We start from the raw sequence: 23,422 nt of genomic DNA on the forward strand, positions 1-23,422 counted from the left end.
TGACTGCTGGTGAGCGAGTGATTCAGTGAGCGCTGGATGAGGAGACTCACACGAGAACTGTATGGCGAAGCCGGTCTTGCCTATGAAGAAGTCGGACTGGAAGTGCAGGGAGAGGGAGCTCTGGGAGCTGTGGATGTCGTCGGGCAGCACGGAGCCGCTGAGCTCCTTGAGCAGCACCCCGGCCTGGGAGGGCACGGAGGGCCCGTCCCACACCTTGAGCAGGTCGTGTGCCGCCTCCGTGTCGAACACCACAAAGTGGAGGCTGCACCCGTGGGGTCCACCACACATCCAGTCACGCACGCGCAGAGCACACACAGAGCACACACAGGGCACGCGCAGGGCACACGCAGGGCACGTGCAGAGCACACGCAGAGTACAAGCAGTGCACAGGCAGAGCACACACAGAGCAGGTGCATAGCACTCGTGCAGAGCATGTGCATAGCACTCGTGCAGAGCATGTGCAGAGCACGCACAGGGCACGCGCAGGGCACGCACAAAGCACGCGCAGAGCACAAGCAGTGCACAGGCAGAGCACACACAGGGCACACACAGAGCACAAGCAGTGCACAGGCAGAGCATAAGCAGTGCACGCGCGAAGCACGACAGCCGCCACCCATTACTCATCGACAGCAGTTTCTTTGTACAAAAGATGAAGGGGGCTCGAGTGCCTTGCACACCTCAGAGCAGCGTGGCCGATTCATAATTTCGCTGTCATGACCATAAAACGGTCTGTGCAATATTTTGTAGTTTGTGTTGCCACCTCTTTGAGTTTCATTTTTTATCATAAAAAAACAGGACATAGCATAGGAAGAACACTATTTGACAGTATCGGAAGGGGGGAGAACTACATGTAATTGTATTGTCCAGGACATTCGGTAAACGGATTAAATCATCCATAGGCAAACACACATTCAAATGCCGTATACAGTATATACTGCACCGACACACAGACACAACTAATTGTGTTTTATGATATTACTTGTGGATGCTAAAGAGAAATGTTTAGCACGAGTGTGATTAGCAACGCAAGGTGGTGCTGTGTGGTCAACACCACACTCAGAAACCCTTGTTTCCATTCTGGGGAAGTTGATTTATCACCCTAAGTACACACGTTAAGCTGCAAAACAACCTCTAAAAGATGCAAACTACGTTAAAAATAACGATTGGCAATAGCTTGGTGCAACACACACACACACACACTGACACATACACACACACACAATGATTCCTGACTAGTTCAAATTAGTGGTGAAAAAGGGAGCACCCTCAAGCACAGATTAGGTTTTCAAATGTTGATCATTTTCATTGTTGTTCTATACTCTGTTTCAGTTATCTTGTAATATGCACTGATGCGTACTTTATTGAGGGTGATATTGTCACGTTAAAAAAATATCGATCGATCTATTTGTTGTGTATGTTATCAATACCGTTTCGTTTTTTGAACATAGTTTTTGATCTCCATTCCCTTCCTCATTGTGTTATTATCTCAAATACCCATTTTTTCTGACATCTCATGATGTGCTGCAAGGGAGGCGCGATATAAATAAATTATTACGTTGACGATGATGATCATTGAAGAGAGACACATACTACAGCAATTAACCATGGATGTTAACAATGCTTTGCAATGCTCAACGATTTTACTTTTCTCCAGGTTCGTCTGTCTGTCTTCCACTGGCTGTCACGGTAACAACACGAAACAATGGGTGCAGTTAAGATGCAAATGGTTTTGTTGGCACCCTGCAGCAGACTGAATGTTTTTAAACGGTCATCTTCAGAGGACTTCTCCTGCAGAGAGCTGTGCCATGGAGTGCTTGAGTATTGTGGGCTGTGCTGTGATTCTTCATGAATACACTGGGTTAAACGTAGTTCATTAAGCAGTGGACACATACACATAGTCCCTGACACTATCACCATTAATAGCACATGTACTCTCCCGGGAAAACTATGGCAGATGTGTTTTTGGATAGCTAGGGCATAATCCAACGTGATGTTCTTCCCCTATGGAAATCAGAAAATGCATGGCAAATCTCGGGAATACTTAAGATTTTAAAAAAATGCCCTTAAATCTGGAAATGGCAAAATGGTTACACACACGATGTTTGTACATATAGACACACATCATGTATAACTGCTGTCATGTAAAACTAATGTACATTCCTTTGTCTATGCACTGCTGGATTAAGTTCACCCCATGCCACGTTGGTCTCGAGTATTGCTTGACCATACTACACTGGTCAGTGCAAATGGGTGAAGGCCCCCCCCAGGACTGGTTAAAATATCACTTGCCACTGATGTTAGCCGTGGGTGGGAATTCATTTGATTATTTTACCACTCAGCTATGCAGCTGTTTTCAGGAAGCGACCTCAGCCACAAATAATAGCTGAACGAAGTGGCTTCACCACGTGGACATTTCTAGCAGCCAAAGAGTCTAATTGCAAGTTTTTGAAATGTGAAGGGGAAAAAAACAGGCGACTACAGGGGGAGAGACACCGCAAACTCCAATAATACGGCAGGCGTCAGGGTCGAGACCGAACCCGAACGCAGGTCGCTTATTTATGTTTTAACCAAATGCAATGGAACACATTAAATAATAAAGCACTACCAAATTAGTGATATGTCATATCAATGTCTGTTAGTCATTTATTCGTATTTATTATCTTGGTTATTATTATACATTTTCTGGACATGAATAAAATCGTATTCCGTGTGTGTAGTTAGTATGTGTGTGTAGGCCAGGCGTGGTGCTATCCACCCACCCCCTCGTATTCCGTGCCGGCCTTCATAGGTACTACTTGCAAACAGCACTTGCCCAAACAGTATATTGATGCTAAATCGGTGGATCTTTGCCATTGCAGTAGTCGTGCATTGGTTGGTGCAACACACTGCAAACCTGGTTTCTTAGGTTAAATTCCTATCCTATGAAATAGCTTCAGTGATAGTACTATTCCATCGAGTTATGGGCCTCTAAGTCAACTCAGTCATAAATAATGGCCCATTGTGCTGTTTAAAGATTGGCACTAAGAAGACAAAAGCGGATGGGTGTGCTGATAGTTATAGCACGTGGTCAATGGATGTGGCAGCCTTAATTTGTGTTCGCAAACAGCACTTGCTCCAACAGTCCGTATTTGTTAAATGGGGGGGGGGAATCTTTGTCTGAAAGTCGACACCATTTGAATATGACTCAAGGTGTACTTTGTCTGGCACAAGTGGGATTGTGATGACACAAATGATGGCTCTTGTGCTTATACATTTGTAGCCTTGATATCGGGTGGCATGTGGTTTTCTTGTTCAAAGACATACATGTGAAACATATTGATATTTCCCCCCCCCCCTGTCATTAACAAGTTGTTTGGCATCTGAGAACTGATTTTATTTATAGATCATGTTTTATTTAAATGCAGATGTGCATTATACAGTATATGTCTGTCTCCACGGAATTTCCAGACGGCGAATCAATTTCCATTCAAACACTGTTCAAAAGATGGCCTTCTCTGTTGCTGATTCAGATAAACAAAAGCAGCGGCATGGATCTCCTCTACCTTTAAGTGAACAAGCGTGAGCAGCCAGTAGGAAAAAAAAGATAAAAGCAAAGCCAACGTGAGGGGGGTGAAGCTGTATAATTGCAAAGTGGTGGCTGCATAACTTTCCCAACAGAACAAAGAAAGGTTGGCCGTGTTCCAGATTAAAATTGATTTTGTAAAATCAGTCTGACCTGATTGTATAGCCTGCATTGGCGTGTATTTCCCATGTGCATTGGAGGTTGTGTCCATATGGGGCAGGGTAGCCTGGTGAAAGAATCCTTCCTGATGTGGCTCCTTGTATCTTCCCACCACACTCAGCTGGAAAGCACAAGACAATGCCATAGGTTACCGACAGCACGTCAGAAGAATATGAAATAATGCAATGAATTCTCTCATGATTAAATTGAACATCTTCAGAGCTCACCGGATTCGTATACAATCTCTTTGGTTATTGTGGATAAGTTTACTGTTGTAAGGCACTTGTACTTAAAATGGTAGTATGTTTCATTTGCATTGCGCATAAGAGACCAGGATAGTCTCACTTGCCAGAGTGTGCTGGTTCATCAACATGACATGAAAAAGCAATACGTCTGAATACAGAATTAACAAAATCTAATTAAAATCGGAGCAGAACAACTGCATTTCAAATATTCTTAGGTTTTTTCGGTAAAGTCACGTAGGTAAAACATCAAAATTAATAAAAATAAAATAAAATAAATTTATTTTTTATAAATTTTGATGTTTTACCTACGTGACTTTACCGAAAAAACCTAAGAATATGAATCTTTGCAGTCACGAAAGCTTCAAATCTAGAATGCATTTCAAATATGAATAATAGTTGAGACAGGGCTACTCCCAGCTCTTCAATGTTATCCTGTTTAGGTTTTCGTCTGATGCCCACTTTATCCATAATTAAACATACTTCATTTTGTATTACCATGGTATATAACACATAGTATCCACATCAATGATAATGCTTTGAATGAAATGTGTCTGCCTACTCTCGCACCTATTGAAACTTACATATTCTAAGTTTGCCTTTATTTTTTCATGGCGCTATATATTTTTATTATTAAATATTTCAATGTTGACAATACATTACAATTATATGAATTCACTTGCTCCAACTATTATTGTTCAAACTTTAAATGGATGTACACTTACAATGTTGACTTAATTTCCATGTTAAACTTAAAAATAATTTCTCCTATAAGATATAAACTGCAGAGTAAACATACACTTATCAAGGATTTGTTTGACGAACATTTAACATTTATTTGATATTGGAATGTATTCGATGTACCAACATCCCATGCATATGATCAGTGTAACTATCGATTAATGAAGCATAAACAATAACTGAGGCTTGTTCATGGACTGAATTGAACATAAAATAACAATCATTTGACTCGTAAAACATTGGGAACAAACATGCATATTTTGTAGTTAAACTGTATAGAAATGAACGTTGCCCACAGTGTAATGGTGAGCACACTGCACTTGCAATCCAGTGGTTGTCGATTTGAACTCCTGGCACAGCAGTTCAAGCAATGGGCAAAATTCTAAAATCCTCGCTGTCCACTCAGCAGTATAAATGGATGCATAGCAAATTGGTGAATCGGCAGACCGTGTGTGATGCAGTAAAGTGTGGGGGGCTCATACCACTTCGAAGATGTCTAGCTAGTTAGGAAGATTAGGCCAAATACCCCTATAGAGGGGCTCTCTGGAGCTCCCTGCAGTGGAGGTTCATTTGCTAGTGGTGGTTCAAGCAAGAAATTGCAGAGTTGCACCTTTACCTTTATATTAAGAGGAAATTGAAAAGGTGGAAGTGAATTTCAGCCTGAATAGGCATGAGGAGGAGCTTAATTCCAGGTTACATCCTTAAGCAACTGTTAAAACTGCTAAACGATTTTTATTTCACCAGGTAAAGCCCACTGAACTTTTTCAGAAGTGTCCTGGCCACAAATTATATTTTAATCAAGTGGCTTCTATCTTCTTGATCTCAGATTAGAGTCTTAACCATTAAGAAAAGTAAAACCTAATCCATAGTAAACGGTTGACTTGCTCTTTATTTCAAAATAGATTGCCAGCATACGTTATATTCACATTCCAGTAGCTTGTATATGCATCTGTGTAACAGTTTTGGTAAACAGAACTGAATGTTTAGGAAAGTGCTGTTGCTGCTGCTGTTTATTTTGTCGTTTTGGAAATATTTGACAAAATGGGGCTTATGTCAACTCCCTGGCACTAAGAAGAAGCCCTCTTTCTCAGTCTCCTCGTAGCCATACATAGGCATACGATGTTGTTTTGAAGAGGCTCTGCAAAGGCCAGACAGCTGCAAGGAAAGAGGATTAAGCAAAGAGGAAAGCGTATTAAATTAAACCCACCGACTTCAGAGCAGTGTGGGAAAACTTTGACTTTAACAACGCAGAAACTAAATAAAAATAATAACGGCCATTTCTTTTTGGGTAAAATAAAAAAACTAATTTTGGTTGGCACACGATATCAATTGCTTGGTATGTGTCTTTTTATATAAGCTAAGCACACTGTCCTGAAGGTAATTCTGATAACCTACTTTTTATGCAAATATTTAAAATATTAATTTCTCCTTAGCTTAACATAACTCCGATGAGGATCCTGCAGTGGTTCATGAATTTCTAATTTTCCTTAATCCCATTCCTATCTCTCTGTAAACCAGTGGGAGTATTAAAAACACGTGTATATATAACACACTCATATAAAAAAACTCACGTGTTCACAAAATAAAAAAGGGTTTAATCACTGCTGTGCTTTGAATGATTGAAATGCTTGCAGAATACCACAGTCACCACTTTAGAGTTGGGCTCTGAATATATAAGCTTTCGTGACTGCAGGAATCCATACTCTTTGGTTCTTTCGGTAAAGTCACGTTTCTATTGCAAACAAGCAACCGTCATCAGGTGAAACAAACACAGCAGGAGCACTACTGACCAAAAATTTTTTCTACTGTTTTATAATTTGGAAGGTAGAGCCCTGTTTTTATTTTAGGAGAAATAGTGTTACCCTTAAGGCTCAAGCTGTGCAGATCATAGTGCGTCTCATTATAATTCACATTTAATATTTGTTTAAATAAACATTGGCTGTGTCATGCATCACCCCCCACCGCCCTCAGAGTGTTCAGATGCCTCCTCCATCCTCAAACAAGGCCACAAGACTGTTCACCCACCCATCCAATGATTATTATCCACACTCGACTCTGCTGAGCTTCCAAGATCTTAGAAACATCGGCACAATTTCAGGTGATTTGATCAGCATGTTAATACATTTTAATGCATAAATAACGATGCTACGTTCGGAATGGTGGAGTAAAATTACATCTCATGGGTTTATGCCTCGCATGAAGGGGACTTTCAGGGAAAGTCTATGCTCTGTGAAACCTACAAATGTGGTTAATTTAGTTTAGATAAAACAGTTGGCTGATGTTTTTAATGCGTGATTATATATTGTGAAAGGGGTTGTAGTAAGTCCTTGAGAACATGAGCTGAAAATGTTGATGTTATAATTGTCCTTTAGATCTGGTTGGTCTACTTTTATTTTGTCTTTCAGATACGTCAATAAAAAAAAAGATTAAGGATTATTTTCATAAAGACAGACAATGCCTGGAAAAAGGCAATTCACCTACGTTTATAGAAAAACTAAACAAAATAAAGTGATGTTTTTCTCTGAAAACATACAGAAACAAATTCACTTTCTTTTTATTTAGACATTTCTAGAGCATCTTGTTATCTTGCCTCGGAACCACTGACATGTTCATCCATGGTAATAAGCAAATGATAAAACACGAGGGAGTAGCCCTTTCTATTTATATACAGCCAGTGGTTTGTGTTGACACATCAATACGTGGGCTCTAGACCGGAGAATTAAGTTTCTCTATGATCTACAATCGTTGGAGATTAACATGACAAGTTTAAATGTGAAACTCTGCAGATAGGCAATCTATGTACATGAATTACAATTAAAGCTGAGGATAATCAAAGCCAGCCAGCTGCTGTTGATTTCAATGTCTTAAATTAAACACCCCATCGGGATTTTTAAAGCAGAATCAATTATACATTATGTGGGATATAGGCTGTCACAAAAAAAAACTCACACAAAAAAGCAAATTTTATCATAATGCATAATTTCTAAATTACCAATTCAAGATGATGAAAAACATATTTAGGGTCATTCATTCAAACCACCTAAATTCTAATCAGCCGAAGATACGGAAATTGGAAAAAATGTATCCAAATGCAATACTTTGTCATATAAAGCTTGCTCGCAAAATAAAATGTAGAATTCGACAGCACTGTCTATCCATCGACAGATGCAGACTTCCGCACCAAATTCTTTGGTCATGGGGTTTGCGAGCAAGCTTTATATGACAAGTTTAACGATACCCCAACAAACTGGTCAGTGTGGCTGGGCTAATGGTGGCGTCAGGGCCAGGTGCAGCACCGGTTCAGTTATCTCTTGCCGATGTTGTTATTCATGGTCAGGAAACAAATGTAGGTTTGCTGGGCGTATGGCGCAGTGCTTGAGTCGCTAGACAATAGAAAACTATAACAGATATATACATACTTGGGCCTGTGAAGGAGAGAACATGCCCAAGAGGATGATTAACACATTGATGGAATGAAGGATCAGTTCATCAGTTAATGTGTGAAAATTGAGATGGATTGTGGCATCACAGGGTTATGATGGATAGTGACTGCATGGTGAGGCCTTTATCCAACAGCAAACAGACTATAGCTAATGATAACACGAAACTCATTCATTTTGTTACGAATTATGGGTCTTGTTTCATATGTCATTTGTGAAATGTCTCATGAATTTTCTTAAACAATAAAAAAATAAAACCTACGATAGGCCATAATGCATTTTCAAAGTATTTTGCATGGCTGGTTATAAATGCTGAAAAAAGTCACCAATTAGACCAGTAACAATATCAATCAGAACAATTATTGTAGTGAAGGTTGATGCATTTTTTTTCAATACGTCTAGATTTTCCCTGCCTCGTTTGCACATGCATTCGGACAGACATCCTCAACCCCCAATGTCATGTTGTAGTAAAAAAAAGATCAATTATCAGTACTGCACATTCATCATCCGAGGTGTGTGCAATTTGTGGGAACTTTGGGAAACCTCTATGAGCATCGCTCCTTTTCCTCTCTGCTCTCATAAAATTAAAATCAATAGTTGTAACACACTTGACAAGCCGAAATTGCACAATATGAAGCAAACTCTCAGGTGACTACCATTGTAGTTATTAACGTAATGCAGTGCACCGCTGTTTTTACGCACTTTATATTTTCCCTTTTGAAAATTCTTGGGAGGTATTCAAATGATATAATCAGCCAAATAATTACAACTGTCATTTACAGAGTCCCCCACAGCTTTATAATTCGTATTTAAATTTACTTGAAGCTCATTATAACTACCAATAGTGGTGAATTGCCATCTGGTACCAGATATGCATATAACCTGCAGTGACATATCGGTCAGAAACATGGGACACTGACAAAGGACATGTACACAAAGTGGGGAAAAATGCAAGTTGGGAATTGCATTGAGAGACAAAAAGAGAAACAGGTGGATCAGGAAACAAACATAAATTAGAGATATAATAAAAACTGTGAATGCAAGTAAGAGGCCTTCAATAGGACATCACTGGAAGTGGATGAGACTGGTGTCAGAATGGCAACCAAAGTGGACAACATGACTGAGCAGATGACCACTGCTCTAGTGCAGGAGAGATTGGATTGCGGCATCAAGGGATGGTAAAAGCCTGATGAGGCCTTCATCCAGCAGTGGGCAGAACATGGTTGATGATGACTATGATCAACTATGGGATGGAAAGTGTTGATAAGCAAGGGTGTAAAATGTTAGCTGCATGCGTTGTGCTTTCTTTAGCGTCAGCATTTTGGCCATACTTTAAAGGTGACCTCTGTGTCCATAAACCAGGCTCCTTGGATGGTTGGGTGGTTAGCACTGCAGGCGTGATGACCAGTGCCAACATCTGAACTCATTATCATATTATTAATCAGAGGAAAAATCTGTTTAGATCTCACACATTTCCAAAACATGTGCAGTAGATGTAACATAATCCGACGTGACTGGCTCTCTGATAGAATGTGTTTGTTGAAGAGAGTCTGTGATAGCGTTCAGTATTCATATGCATTTTGGTACATGTACATGCTTCATTGATCAGTAGGAAATATGTTGTTCAAAATGGCAATTAAAAAATTCGAAATATGAATTGGCATATGTATTATTTATTTACCCCATACACATATTGAATACGTGTATGGAAAGGATGTGTCTTGAGTTAGATGTGATGCGTATATGAGGTGCCAAGTAAGAGAGAGAGAGGTCGGACTTGTGATGGGTGTGTGATCACTGCTACTACATTATTATATGTTGTGAATTGACTTGTAAGTGTTTTCAGCAAAATCTGGCATGATGAAAGTTTAAAATAGTGTCTGATTAAATAATTACTGTAAATGCAACGCAGTTATTTTAATAAGGGACCTTCTGTGCAGCATGACTGTTGATGAAGTGCTCTGAACGGATGGCTCATTGTGGTTTGCATTCCGAACTCAACCAAACAATCTTCTGCTCGCAAAGGAAACACACTCAACCAAACAGGTACCCTTCTACCACAATGAGAGATATCATTCCTTTGTAGTGCCCCACGTAATGTAGAACACAAAAAGGCATGGAGCCAGGCTGCTGGTAGAGGCGGTAGAGAGTAAGGCGAGAGGTTTTTCCTCTAGAATTCCAGAATCTGATCCCACACAGGCACACTTCTGATTTAAGGCCGGCCTACTTACAACCTCCTAATCAGTGCATCCCGACATACTTTTGCTGAGTCATACTGCTGGGCTCAGATTGAGCATGAGGCAGCATTTTTTCTGCACCTCCTATTTGCAAAGTTGGCTACGCAGGGCGCGAACGAAGTTCAACATGCATACATACGAAAGTGTTCCCAATATGCACGCACGTATTTTAATTGAGGGCCGATATGAAGCACAATGGAACCCACGGGGGCATATAAGGGCATGTGCACGGCCATTGGTGGGATGCAAGCTGAGAAGAACCCTGGAGTGCAGACCTGCGTTGCTTTGTTCTCGTGAGGAGCCACGTTGCTGTGTGCAACAGAGCAAGAGAAGCCAGCTTACACGACCATAGCCAACACCGTGCAATGAGTGGTGTCAAGGGAAAGCACTCCGTGCGTGCTTGAGATAGTGTGGACAATGAGTGTGCCCGAGTCACAGGCAGCATAGGGTGTGCTCATTTCAGAGGAAATCTCTACAAACCCGTGTTGTGTTATACCATTCTGAACTGAGAGTATGTGAGAGGAAGCTTGTTAGGTCGCCACAAGATCGACACATCACTGTCTGGGACAACACTAGATCTTCATGGCAAGCAAAACTTACACCTTCTATCATACAATGTGACCAGCATTCAGCTAACTGTTATGTAGTCACTTTCCACAGTTGGCTACGTACGGCACGAAAGAAGTTCAACATACAACACGACATAGGAAGATAAGTAAACAGTGCAGAAGATGGAATTAGGTGCACAGAAACACTTTAAAAGTTGTGTAAGCGACGCCGAGAAGTGCACCCCACATTTTATTCAACCGGCCATAGGGCGGAAGGCGCAGTTACTGGTGCCAGAGACACCGTACAGATTAGGGTCTGGGGGCAGCACATAAGGCCGGGAGCCTTGATTGGCCAGGGATGAGTAAGAGGCCAGAGGATTGGCCAGGGAATTAGCAAGGAAAAAGGGCAGGAACGGAAGAAAGGTTATGGGAATGGAGGATAAGGTGTAGAGAGGATTGGCAAAAGAGGGCACATGAACCGAGGTTAAGAGATATTCTAGGAGGTTCTGGAGGACAGAAGATATTCGGGCACATGATGTGAGCACGGGATTTTGCCAGAACTTTGGACAATAAAGGACCTCTCAAGGAAAATACATGTGGGACCTTCTTTAAATCTTGTGGCAGCGGTGGGATACTTGTTGAAGAGGTGTCCAGCAAAAGTCGGTGCTGGTGCAGCACAATCCTAGGCATCAGTTTTATCGATATGGGTGCCTTGGCTACCATTATTTCCCGTACTCTGCACGATATTTTTCTGAAACAATACCGCCAATTGTCTCACATTCATGTTTGTTATGTGGTGGCAGATGGGGGCAGTATGGGCATAATTGGGCAGGTCATGGCTCCCGTGTGCAATGGAGAATTTACAGTCGAGGTTCTTAGTTGGTTATGGCACCCCCCCCCCCAGTCCCCCGTTGACTGGGCACTGATAATTTCTCGTGCCGTATGCCCATTAAAATGAATAGTGTCAGGGGTTGTGTAGAGACATCATCAGGGATTCAGTATTGTTTTCTTGAAAGAAGGCTCTGGGAAAAACAACACCGACTGTGCAAGCTCGAGTCAGTGAGTTCCATCACTTCTCCTCCAGCCGCCCATGTGCTTATTCTACGGGGATGCTGCACCCACCTAATCACAGCTCAGGAAGTTTCATCCGTGTTAATTTTGCCAAATGTGGCAGCTTATTAGCAGCAGCAGATACAATAGTATGGGACAACCAAGGACTGTTCTTGCAGGTCCTAAATACCTCTGACACTGCTACCACCATACAGGGAGAGATGTTATTAGAGCATGTCAATCACCTGAATGAGGCACCTATGGAGGATGATTTGAGATGGTGGTGGCAATTGACCAGAGGCCATTGATGATTCTTGGATGGAAGGCATCTTCATGCAGAACTAACATTTGTTGAATGACCAAGTCTTTCCGCTCTGTGAATTGCCATGAGAACATGCTGACATGTTTAGCAGAAGTATGTATGACCCCGGCACACTACTTTAATCGAGCATCACATCGACAGAGGGGACATGGCCCCCATTCGTGGACGAGCACAGTGGAAAATACCCTGGTTTACCAGGCAGTTCAGGAGATGTGTTCAAAGATTATTTTGCCGATTCACCAGCTCAAGGAGGGGGGGGGGGCACCTTTCGTGTCCGAAAATAAATTGGACAGTTCTATTCCATTCTGGATTGATTTCTGGCAGCTTAAAGTAATGATGGCTGATGAGTACCCCTTACCACGCATCAACAACTCTTTGGACACATTGGCGAGAGCAACATTCTTTAGTACACCTTACTTTTGGTCAAGATTTTGGCAAGTGCCCCCCTATACAGAATATGTGGCCAACGCCGTATTCATAACCCCACATGGACTTGGTAAATTTAACAACCTTCCTATTGGTCTCCATATGGTGCCGGTCAGTTTCCAATGCCTAATGGAAAGTGGTGCTCGCAGGGCTTCAATGGGAGATCGGTTTGATTTATTTGGATGCTGTCACTGTTTTTGGTTGAATTTTTGAGGAGCAATTGGTTCACTTGTGCCTCATTCTGTCGTGGTTCGGGGATACAAATTTAAAACTAAAGCCCACAAGGTTCCATCTGCTGCAATACTCAGTGAGTAATCTGTGGCATGTGGTCTCTTGAGTTAGGGGTCGCCATGGATCTCCAAAACACAGCATGTGTATGAACGTGGCCAACCCCTATGAATGTGTCCGAGGTCCACAGATTATTAAGGTTTCTTTATTACTTCCGCCAGTTCATAAAATATTTTGCCTCCATGGCAAAACCATTTCATCTTTTTAATGGAAAAATATCAGAGATTCTACTGGGGTCCTGCAGGAAAAGCTGCTTTCGTGCAGCTGTGTTTGCACATCACAGACTCTCCATCTGGATAATGATGCTAGCGATGTTGTAATTTGAGGCATGCTGTCACAAGTTCTGCTGGGACAAGAAGTGGGCATTGCCTATTGGAAGCCACGCACTGTCCTTTACAAAACAGTAGCACTATGTGATCCGTAGAGAGCTCTTGGCCGTAGTTAAATTTGTGCATAGATGGCAATTCACAGTGTGTACAAACTATGTTGCCTTGTAGCCCTCACTGCACATCGACCAGATGGATGGAGCGATTGCAGAAATACTTGTACTCAGTTGTACATCGAAAGAACTTGCAGCACGCAAATGCCAACACGTTGTCGAAGCTACCACCATGGTTTCCTTGCGCATGCATTATGGGTGTGGCTCGTTGCTGACTCAGAGACTCTGATGAGGAGGTGGTGGTTGCTTCAGCCGATGCGCATTTGGGCGTGCCCAAGGCCTGATAGTACCAACACCTCTACAACATAAGCTGGACATGGAGATTAATTCTCGCCAGCTCCTCCACCTCACTGGTCTGGAGGTTATGCGCACTCTCTTTAGGCCTGGCATGATGTCCGATGTATATCGATGGGTGACATCCTGCCATAAGTGTGCATGCAGGAAGTAGCCACTTCACACAACCCAGGTGCCCTTACAATCCATTACTGGTGTCCAGGGTCAATGAGTTGGTAGAGCTGCACATTCTACGGCCATTGCAAAAAAGCCCCAGAGGAAATACATTTTTACTTGTAGGAGTTGAATTTTGTACCTGCTGGCCGATGGTGTGAGTGCTCCTGGACCAGATAACTCAATCCATCGCCCATGCTTTCATTCAGGCTATGTGCTAGACAAGGGTCCTCCAGAGCATTTGTTAACAAGGCAAGATAGACATTTCTCGTCCAAACTGTTTATAGATGGCTGTGATATTATGAGAAGTGCGTACATCCCCGTACCACCCTCAGACTGACAGGAAGGTGGAGCATCTCAATTGGACCATTGCAAATATGTTGCACCACGAGGTAGAAGACAAAAACAACTGACTGGGATCTCCAATTCACGGTGGTTTTGTCAGCGTACAGGCTCACACCACACAGTGCCACGGGGTATTTGCCATTCTATCTCATGTATGGTCATGACCCCACACCACTCATTGAGATGCAGCCTTTGGAGGTCTCTGCACAGGCTGATGAATGGTCAGCATCGCTTAAACAAATCAGTGACCTACTTACGGAAGGCTCGGAAAGCAGCTCTACAAACCATCCAGAGGGCACAGGCAGCCAACGAATTGATATGGGCGAGGTCAGTAAACACACTTCCTTTGGAGGTCAGTGACCTGGAATGGCTGCACTGCCAGCAGGTCCCCATTAGCACATCAACCAAATTGCACAAGCCCTAGCAGTGATCCCGTCACATGCACCGCAAACACCAGGGGAATGAAGTCGTCTCCGTCTGTGTTTGTACCCACTGCAAGGGGCCCCTGTAGGAGCCAATGCAGACCCAAGGGACACCCAGTGGCAGCTTCCATGACAGTTGCACCTAAGGACTGCCGTTCTGAAGGCAGCCAGGTGCCATTGTCCTCCGTGCTGATGCCATTGACGGCACCTATTATTATGCCACTGTCACTTTTGTTGTTGTGTTGTTGTCGATGTTCTGTTTTTCTTTTGGGCTTTTGTTCGTTATTGTTGGTATCAACCACCCTTGAGATGCATCACTGTTTCGTCAAGGTTAACTTCAATAGTATAGATCTTATTCAACTGAGGATGGCTATTCTTTAGAAGGGCGAAGGGGCGTGGGGGGCAGCACGTAAGGCTGGGAGCCCTGCTTATTGGCTACTCCCACAGCCACTCCAGGAACCGCGGGAATGAGTAAGGGACCATGGGACTGGCCAGGACATTTTCAAGGGAAAAGAGCGGGAACGTAATAATGGATGAAGGAGACCATTAGGGGTAGAGTAGGAGGTGGAGTGAGTATTAGTGAAAGAGGGAACTTGGGCAGAGGTTCGGAGAGATTCTAGGAGGTTTGGGAGGAGAGGAGATGGAGGGTGCATGATGTGAGTACGGGGTTCTTGCGAAGATTGCAAAAGGAGAGACGTGTGGCAGAATGGAGTGGAATAAGAGTCCATGAATGGTGTTCAGAACTGTTGAATAATAAAGTACTTCTGAAGGAAAATACGAGGAGGCATCCTTTACAGTTGTTAGTAGCCATTAGGGCCCACGCTCAGTAATTAAGGTGACCCATGAAAGCCATTGTGGGGGCAAAGCAAATTGGTTTAGTCTACCCTTTCTAAACACTGGGGGGCATCTGCCCATGTTTTACTTCATGTTTACATGTACCATGCACAGGCCAAGAAGAGTAAATTATGCCATGCTTGCAGGTGTAGTAACTATGATAATATATGCCAACTGCTTCACAGTGGTTGTTAAAGATGCACTGGCGTCATTCGCGAGAGCAGGCCATTTGGTATCGGCGTCAGGGCCCAAATTGCCAAAATTCTAAAATTATCCTCAAGTTACTCGATTACACATAGCAGTCATCACCTTCTACTGACAGATGAATGCTCACTTGCAGGTCAGGTGCTATATCACGCTGTACCCACAGGGGCAGCTGCCACTAATGGGGTACCCTTTCCAATGTGTTGAGATGTGATGCTAAGCAGAGTGCTCTGGAACTTACCGAGTATAGGGCGCTTGATCAAAACAAATCATCACGATTATGCATCATGCATACGTGACTGTCCAGTGATAATAACAAATTAGTGGGTGAACATTTCTACTTAAATAGATTCCAGCAGCTTAGCGAGCTACATTCAGCACAGATGACAGGCTGATTTAAATGGGAGGTTGCCATCCAAAATTAGATCCTGTTGATGGCTTAAATCGTAATTGAGAAAAATCTATGAAAGCAGATCTCTGCTTCAGTGTGCTACAGTGTATGTGATTTATTTCCATGTTTTATAGTGTTCCTTTTTTGTTTATAGAATTTTACTGACTCAAAACTTTGGTATTACTGCAATCTGTGCAGTCCCCTGCCACCCCTCAAGTTGAAAAAGCAGAACTTTGCTGCCTCGCTATATAAATTGGATTCTAGAGATTGACAGTTCAAAATACTTTTTAGGCTAAGCCTGTGGACTGCTCGCACACAGATTTTGATAACGTGGCAGAGGGATCGGGAGAGAGGACGCTTTCCCCCTCTGAAACCACATTAAGCAATGCACAATCTATTTGTGGTTTACTCAAATCACCAATTGAGTTTGCACAACTGCCAATCATCAAATTGCTCCATCAACAATATACAAAAGAGTAAATTAATTATTAAATGCTTTAATTGCCAATTTGCATCTTCATACATTTCCAATATGCTGATCAATGTACTTCATCTAAGCACACACTATTTCAAAAACACTCTCCAATCACAAACACAATAGGAGTGAAAACCTACTAAATGTAATACAGTGCATGCCTAAATTATCTACATTTGTATTAATTATAAACTCCTACAGCTGTTTTATTATCTACAGTCCAGACTTCCCCTGTCATTTATTTATTGTTCGTCTAATTATATCCCTATGGACCATTAGACACGATCTTGTCTTTTTTGCATTAAACCAATAAAAATATATGCATCTTGTGAAACATTTCACGTGTTTATTTTACCCTGAAACTATTTCAACTTTTTTGCAGTCATTATAAACCTGCTGTGCCTAAATAATGATATGCCAGCAGTAGCTGGCTTTAATTATTAAGCAACTGTCTTAAAAATATTCTGCAGCACCAATTCTGTTTCAGATGATCTTCTTGGTTTCTGTGTTTTTTTCTCATTTCAGCATTTAACTCACTACATGCACGGCACCCAAATGTGCTCATTCCAGACACTGTGTAACGCTATGCGATATTATTTGAACAAAATTACGAATGAGCATGATGTGACTCATTTATGTAATTGTAGAAATTGTAAATGTGTGATATGTCAAGCATAACCTATATTAGAAGAATTAATTATCAATGCAATGTGAGCAATATAATGGGCATTCTATATAAAAAAAGACAGAACCTAAATGACCCAAAATTATATTTTCCATTACATAGCTCAGCTTAAGCATGCATTCATGTATGCGATATTTCCGTATTCAGATCCAAGTCCTCTTGCTCACACACACATATACATTCACATACTGTCACTGAATTTAGAATTCATAAACTAATTATTTTTTTACAACTATATTCCAACTGTCGTAAGGACAACATTCAGTAGACAAAGTACTATTCAGAAAAGCCATAATTATCCATCAAGTCCGTGTTCCCGTATCACACTTGCAGTCAGTGGCTCGTCACTTAGTATATGTTAAGCATGTGTAGTATGTTCAGAGACTTGGACGACGTAGTCGGAGGCACACTTATTAATTAACCGTTCCACTCTATACAGGCCAAGGTATACAACACTCGAAGGGGTATCGGCCCCTTCACCCGTCTAACAGGGAGATCCCACGATCTCTATCCCGGCTAGCCTACTCCCAGGTCCTCCACTCAGTGGTGGCTCCTGCAAAATCTCTCAGGGGGGGCAAATGTCTGGAAGATTGATAAGGATAAGGTCCACCCATGCAATGGATAAATTAACAGCTTAAGCATGTAAAGGCAACTTCACTTCTTTAATATTAATGAAAAATAAAGTGACTCATACAATACATCTTGTTTGTTTCTATACTCACTATTATTACAATCCACTCAGTTTATTTTATTAAAGATTCCACTAGGTGGCGACAAATAATATTGTTGACTGAAACGTGCTTACGTATGATGACGTAAGCACGTTAGTGCAAGCCCTCCCGGAAGCCATAGAGAATGCATTGGAGCGCCCGCCGTTCGAAAAAAAACATCTTTGAATGTAAGTCTATGGGAACACTCTGGGCGATTCTCAGCCGGAGTGAAATCGCCCAAAAAGAGGCGGTACTCCACAGAACGTGACATGACGCTGATTGGACTATATCCAGAGGCACAGTAACGGCTCGCGTCACTCTGTGGTTGAATGACATTGGTGGTGCGTCGCCCAATCGCCCTAATGAAGAAACCGCCCCTGCCTCCACTAGAGAGCTAGGGGAGGCTAGCTGATCCAGCTCTGGCCAAGCTGGAATCACGGCACCCTGAGTCCCCAGACCGGCTCTTACAAGAGCATCGGCTCTGGGCTCTCGGGGCCGCGCCACTGGCTTGCCCTGGTCGGTCCTTAGAAGGACGGCGATCCAGGGGAGTCCCAGGGCCTATCTAGCCGGTCTTCACTCTTCACTGGCTTAAGCTAAAACACTCAACCCCGAGCCCACCGGCTCTCCGCCTTATATAGCAACTCCACCCCCCCCGAGGGGTGGGGCCGTGGGGGATCACAGCGCCGTTACAGCCCCCCAGGCTAGACGATGCAGACGTGGATGTAAGCATCCTTCCGCGTGCGGGCATAACCACCCCTGGTGTGTTTGTTCGCCCTCCCGTAACACTTCTACACATGTAATGATGTCACGATGAACTAGTTATTCTGTTAGTTTAGTACACACTCCAGTGTATACTATGTTAGTGGTTGTCTTAACAATATTGTGATTCTAAGATCATGTGTGTTACTACTCATGTGCAGCACTCTGTTGACACCTGTTTTTTAATCCCGTTGGCGATTCGGAACTTGTTTTACACTTGTGTAAAGCGTGATATCAGGTAATACGCGACGGCAGTGACGATGATTATGAATAAGCAGTGCACCACCTTGTGGAAGATCATGTTCCTCAAATAGATCGCAAGTAAGAGGGCATAATTTTTAAACCCTAATGTCATATAAACTGCTTTTGAAGTAACTTCCGTAGGCTCCTTCATCCTCATATGGGCCATATCTTGCATATGCCTTGTAAATATTGGGTATCACAAGCCAATAATACCCTTTGTTGCAGTGTTTGCTGACCAAGCTGAGACCGTCAACTCACGACACTTCAAATCCCACTTTAGTTATGGGTGGCTGTCGAGATTCAAAGCTTGGATCTCAGCAGTGCCAAGCTCATCATTACGCCAAGGTGTCAAAACCTGAGCAACAGAGCGACATGCAGTCTCTCGACCTCTTGACCAGCAGATACAAAATCCGCTGATTGTGTCTGACCCATCACAATGTACAATGCACAGAAGAGAGTGGAGCCTAATCATAGGAATATCAGCACCCATTCATCCACTGGAAGAACATGTGGATTAAGCCATCAGTGGCATTTATAATTTTCAAAATCGTGCTCTCCTTTTTTGAGCTAAAGCAAATTGCAAATCTGTGCACATCATTCTGTCGGGGAAATTGCTTAGCATACGCAGAACGCAGAAGCAGATACCACATCGTGACCGGTTGCTAACCACTTTGAAGAACAGTCACAATATTGCTTTATATAGTTTGCAAATCAAGCTAGGGATCTAACCTGATTTTAAAGCCACCATCAAACACGTTTAATGGTTTATGTGCTTGAAATGAAATAAATGCATGATACATGTGAGATAGCTTCACTTAAACAATACACAATTGTATTCATAAATATTATCATGCAAGAACTTGGTATTTGTTTAGAAATGGCCCACACTTCATTAATTATTAAAAATAAAACTGACTTAAGAATGACACGTAGGCTTTCGCGACCAATATTATTCACAATAAAGGTTTTTGGGTGAGATCGCATTATTTATAAATGTATCGCAACCCTCCACCACCCACGGCCAATCAGTAAAAAAATGTGTCACGTTGACAAAAGACAAATAGTTCACTACTTTAGCCCACCGGTGTGTTGAAGAGCGAATCCAAAACATTTATAATGTTTGAGTACGATGTTTCGCTGTTAATTACATCCAGCATCATCGGGCAATTTGCCCAAAAATTGGAAATGTTGTGGATTCCCTCTTCAACACACCGGTGGGCTAAAGTAGTGATCTATGTGTCCTTAGAACGCTATTACATGAATGTGCAATGCATTAGTTACTGTACATCGATAGTTTTACAACAAATAAATGGTGCATGCGTGTTTTACTATTCTATATTTGACATCACGTTGATTGCTTCTCTTTGTAGCATATCCATTGGAGGTATACTACAGATATGCTTTGCCTCATAGCATATCTGTAGCAGATTGCTCGTGCTATCTTCTACGTCACATTGCTCAGCATTGCTTCAGAAACCTTAATGTGAAGAATTTTAGGAACAAAGTTTTGGAGATTACCCCTTAGCGTCCAGCAACGTTCAAATATAAAACATCACTCTATATGAATGCGTGGTGTGCGAGCATTAGATCAAAAAATAGTTCATGAAAGCATGTTAAATAAATAAGTATCCTCTCTCAGCATGCATTACAAAGTTGGTCCATCATAGCTCTGGCATGATATGAAAAATCAAGCTTAATATTAATACCATAGTTTGCCTTTTACTAATTTTGCCATATTAATCGAGAAAAGCCTCGCCACGTTTTCTATCTTTCTCATGAGGTTCCTACATTGGCAAATTTGTCCAATCCTTATTCAGATGTTTGCATGTTGGGGGAAACCAGAAATCCCAGAGAAAATCCATACGAAATCTAAACGAATTTATTTAGAACTGCTTTGTTGTGCTTAGTTTGTTGTCCTTCCCTTGCACCTCCAATTACCATGGTTGGCTATGCACGGTGCAAAAGAAGCTGAACATACGTAAAATGTCACCGGATAACACTTATAAAACCGATACGGACATGTCTGCTAACATTCTTATTTCACTGTCATCTCTTGGCGACCGCTTAACTACAATAGACTGTAGCTACATGCAATTTCAGAAAATCGAGTTAGACATTTATTTTTAAGGCAGAATCAAACACATTAAATGAATGCTTTTTTTTAAAACACCGAGCCCTATTTGAGTGTGCTTGGCTCACCAACGCAAGACGGCAGCTGATGATCCCAGGTCCGCCTGCTGCCCGTCATGCACGTCAGAGTTCTGCTGCCATGGAGATTGTAGCCCGGATTGCAGCCATATGTGACTGTGCCCCCAGCAAAGTGTCCCTGCTCTCGTATTTTGTAGCCAAACTCTGGGGAACCTGGTTCCTTGCAGTGGGTCAACTCAAAGCCTGCCACGAGAGAAACAGAAAATGCCGTTCGAAATGTGGCAGCCATTTATTTTGTTATGAGGCCTGTTGTGTTATGAGCCTCATTTGATATTTTTTATGAGAGGTGATAAAACTCTTTTCTTTTTTATCACAAGATATAAAATATAATCCAACGGTGAATACCGTACTTTTAGTTTGAAGTTCAACATTTAAAATCAGCACGAATACATGTAATTACAATGTCATTTAAGGTGACTCTGTGTATGATCCAGGGGTGGCCAAACTTCCTGACCCTAAAAGCCACGTGCCAAAATATGGCCAAGAGCCACAAGATGCGTGCGACTTTACACATGCATTGGCTAGGACAGCCAGGTCGCTCATGTTGATTAGCTATGGAGTTTTGAATTGAGAAATCTGCGGGAGTGTCCCAGGAATACTTATGTCTGTAAGCGGAGAGTGTAATTAGGCCACTCCAGCTTCTGCAGATGGTTTTTTACTGCTTCAAATACACTTATGCAGTATTGGAAAGTAAAACAATTGTCTGCATCTCTAGTGCAGCTACACACGAATTGCCCTGGAGCTGCACGTGATTCGTGAGCCGTGATTTGGCCACCCTTGGTGAATACTTATATGACTGTAAAAAAAAACACATTCATCAATAACACTATGGCTTAAAAATATATATCTCATATATCATAGCACATACATAGAGAGGCCAGACAGAGTAGATAATGAAAGTTGGAGACTGAATTTGACAACCAAGGGGCTTGATGAAAATTACATTTTGATTTTTTTTATAATGACCAGTTTTTCAATCGTTATAATGCTAGTTATTCATTGGTAGCTTTTTGGTACCAGACACATTACTAATTGTCTGTGTTGAGTGGTGGCAGGTTAATGATGCATTTATATACTCTTTGGTTCTTTTGGTAAAGTCATCAGGTGGACGCTTGTGTTGCGCCCGAAACGTTGTGATCTATTTTATTTTATTTTATACCTACGTGACTTTACCGATAGAACCAAAGAGTATGGATTCCTGCAGTCACGAAAGCTTCAGATCAAGATTGACGCATCTATATTTAATTAATCTAACCCAAAAAACCTTTGTTATAGATAATATTGGTCGCGAAAGCATACGTGATGAACTAAACTCATGTTAAAATTAAAATGTATTCAATATTACTGACAAAGAATTGTGGGAAGATTTGTTCTTGTGAGCACAAGACATCAAACTAGTTAGGTAATATATTGCTGGCTGCATTTACTGGTTTTTAATTATTACATTTTATGTTGTTGGCTGCCATAAAGTGTCATTTTGGTATTACTAAATTAAGTGTACATTTTATCACATATGTTAAACAGATGTGCATTAGTACAGTAAATAATATAATTAAACTATCATTCTGCGTGCATTTTCCAACCAATACAAACCACAAAATAACATTGACATGTCTGTTGTTGATGTCTTCTATGAAATTTCAAGCAGACTGTAATTAAAGACATGCATTTTGGCTAATTTTAAATAAATCTCATGTATACTGCTGATAGCATGAAACAATTGGGTGTCATTAGCACCAACAACTTTGATAAAAACACAACAATTGAAAATGTGCGCAATAAGGTACAACGTTGGGAAATACCACGTTGAATAATGTATACAAGTTTAAGTTATTGCCAGCACCAAATAGTCTCTAGCACACTGATAGTATTACCATGCAGTCAACATACACATGATGTGATTATTGGTAAACAAATGGCTCATTAATTGAAATTGTGATTCATATTTCTCTTACTTGAATATATCAGACGAAATCCTTTTTCTGTGCCCTCAGAGTCCGTGTCAAACTTCAGCCACAGACGGTTGGAAGTGCTGTTAAGGGATAAACCCTGAAATTCCGTCTTGGAATACGTCCCAATGAGCGGTGCCAAACTGCTATTTCCATCGTAAACCTGCGCAAATCACACACGCAATCAATTATTCAGTTAACAATGCTTTACACTTTGTGAATGGAATCTCTCTGATGCGTTTTCTGGTTGTTACCGGTGGTTGTTTGGCACAATGTCCGATATTTCAATCCACGTT

The 23,422-nt window shown here is 41.8% G+C and overlaps 1 pseudogene; it reads right to left on the minus strand.

Moving 5' to 3' along the window:
- The window catches only part of LOC133344243 (CUB and sushi domain-containing protein 3-like), a 435,165-nt pseudogene that overhangs the window by 97,610 nt on the left and 314,133 nt on the right, over positions 1-23,422 (minus strand).

This window comes from Lethenteron reissneri, chromosome 19 (genome assembly GCF_015708825.2).
Source record: "Lethenteron reissneri isolate LAM-NWPU_2019-01 chromosome 19, ASM1570882v1, whole genome shotgun sequence".
Taxonomy (NCBI): Eukaryota; Metazoa; Chordata; class Hyperoartia; order Petromyzontiformes; family Petromyzontidae; genus Lethenteron; species Lethenteron reissneri.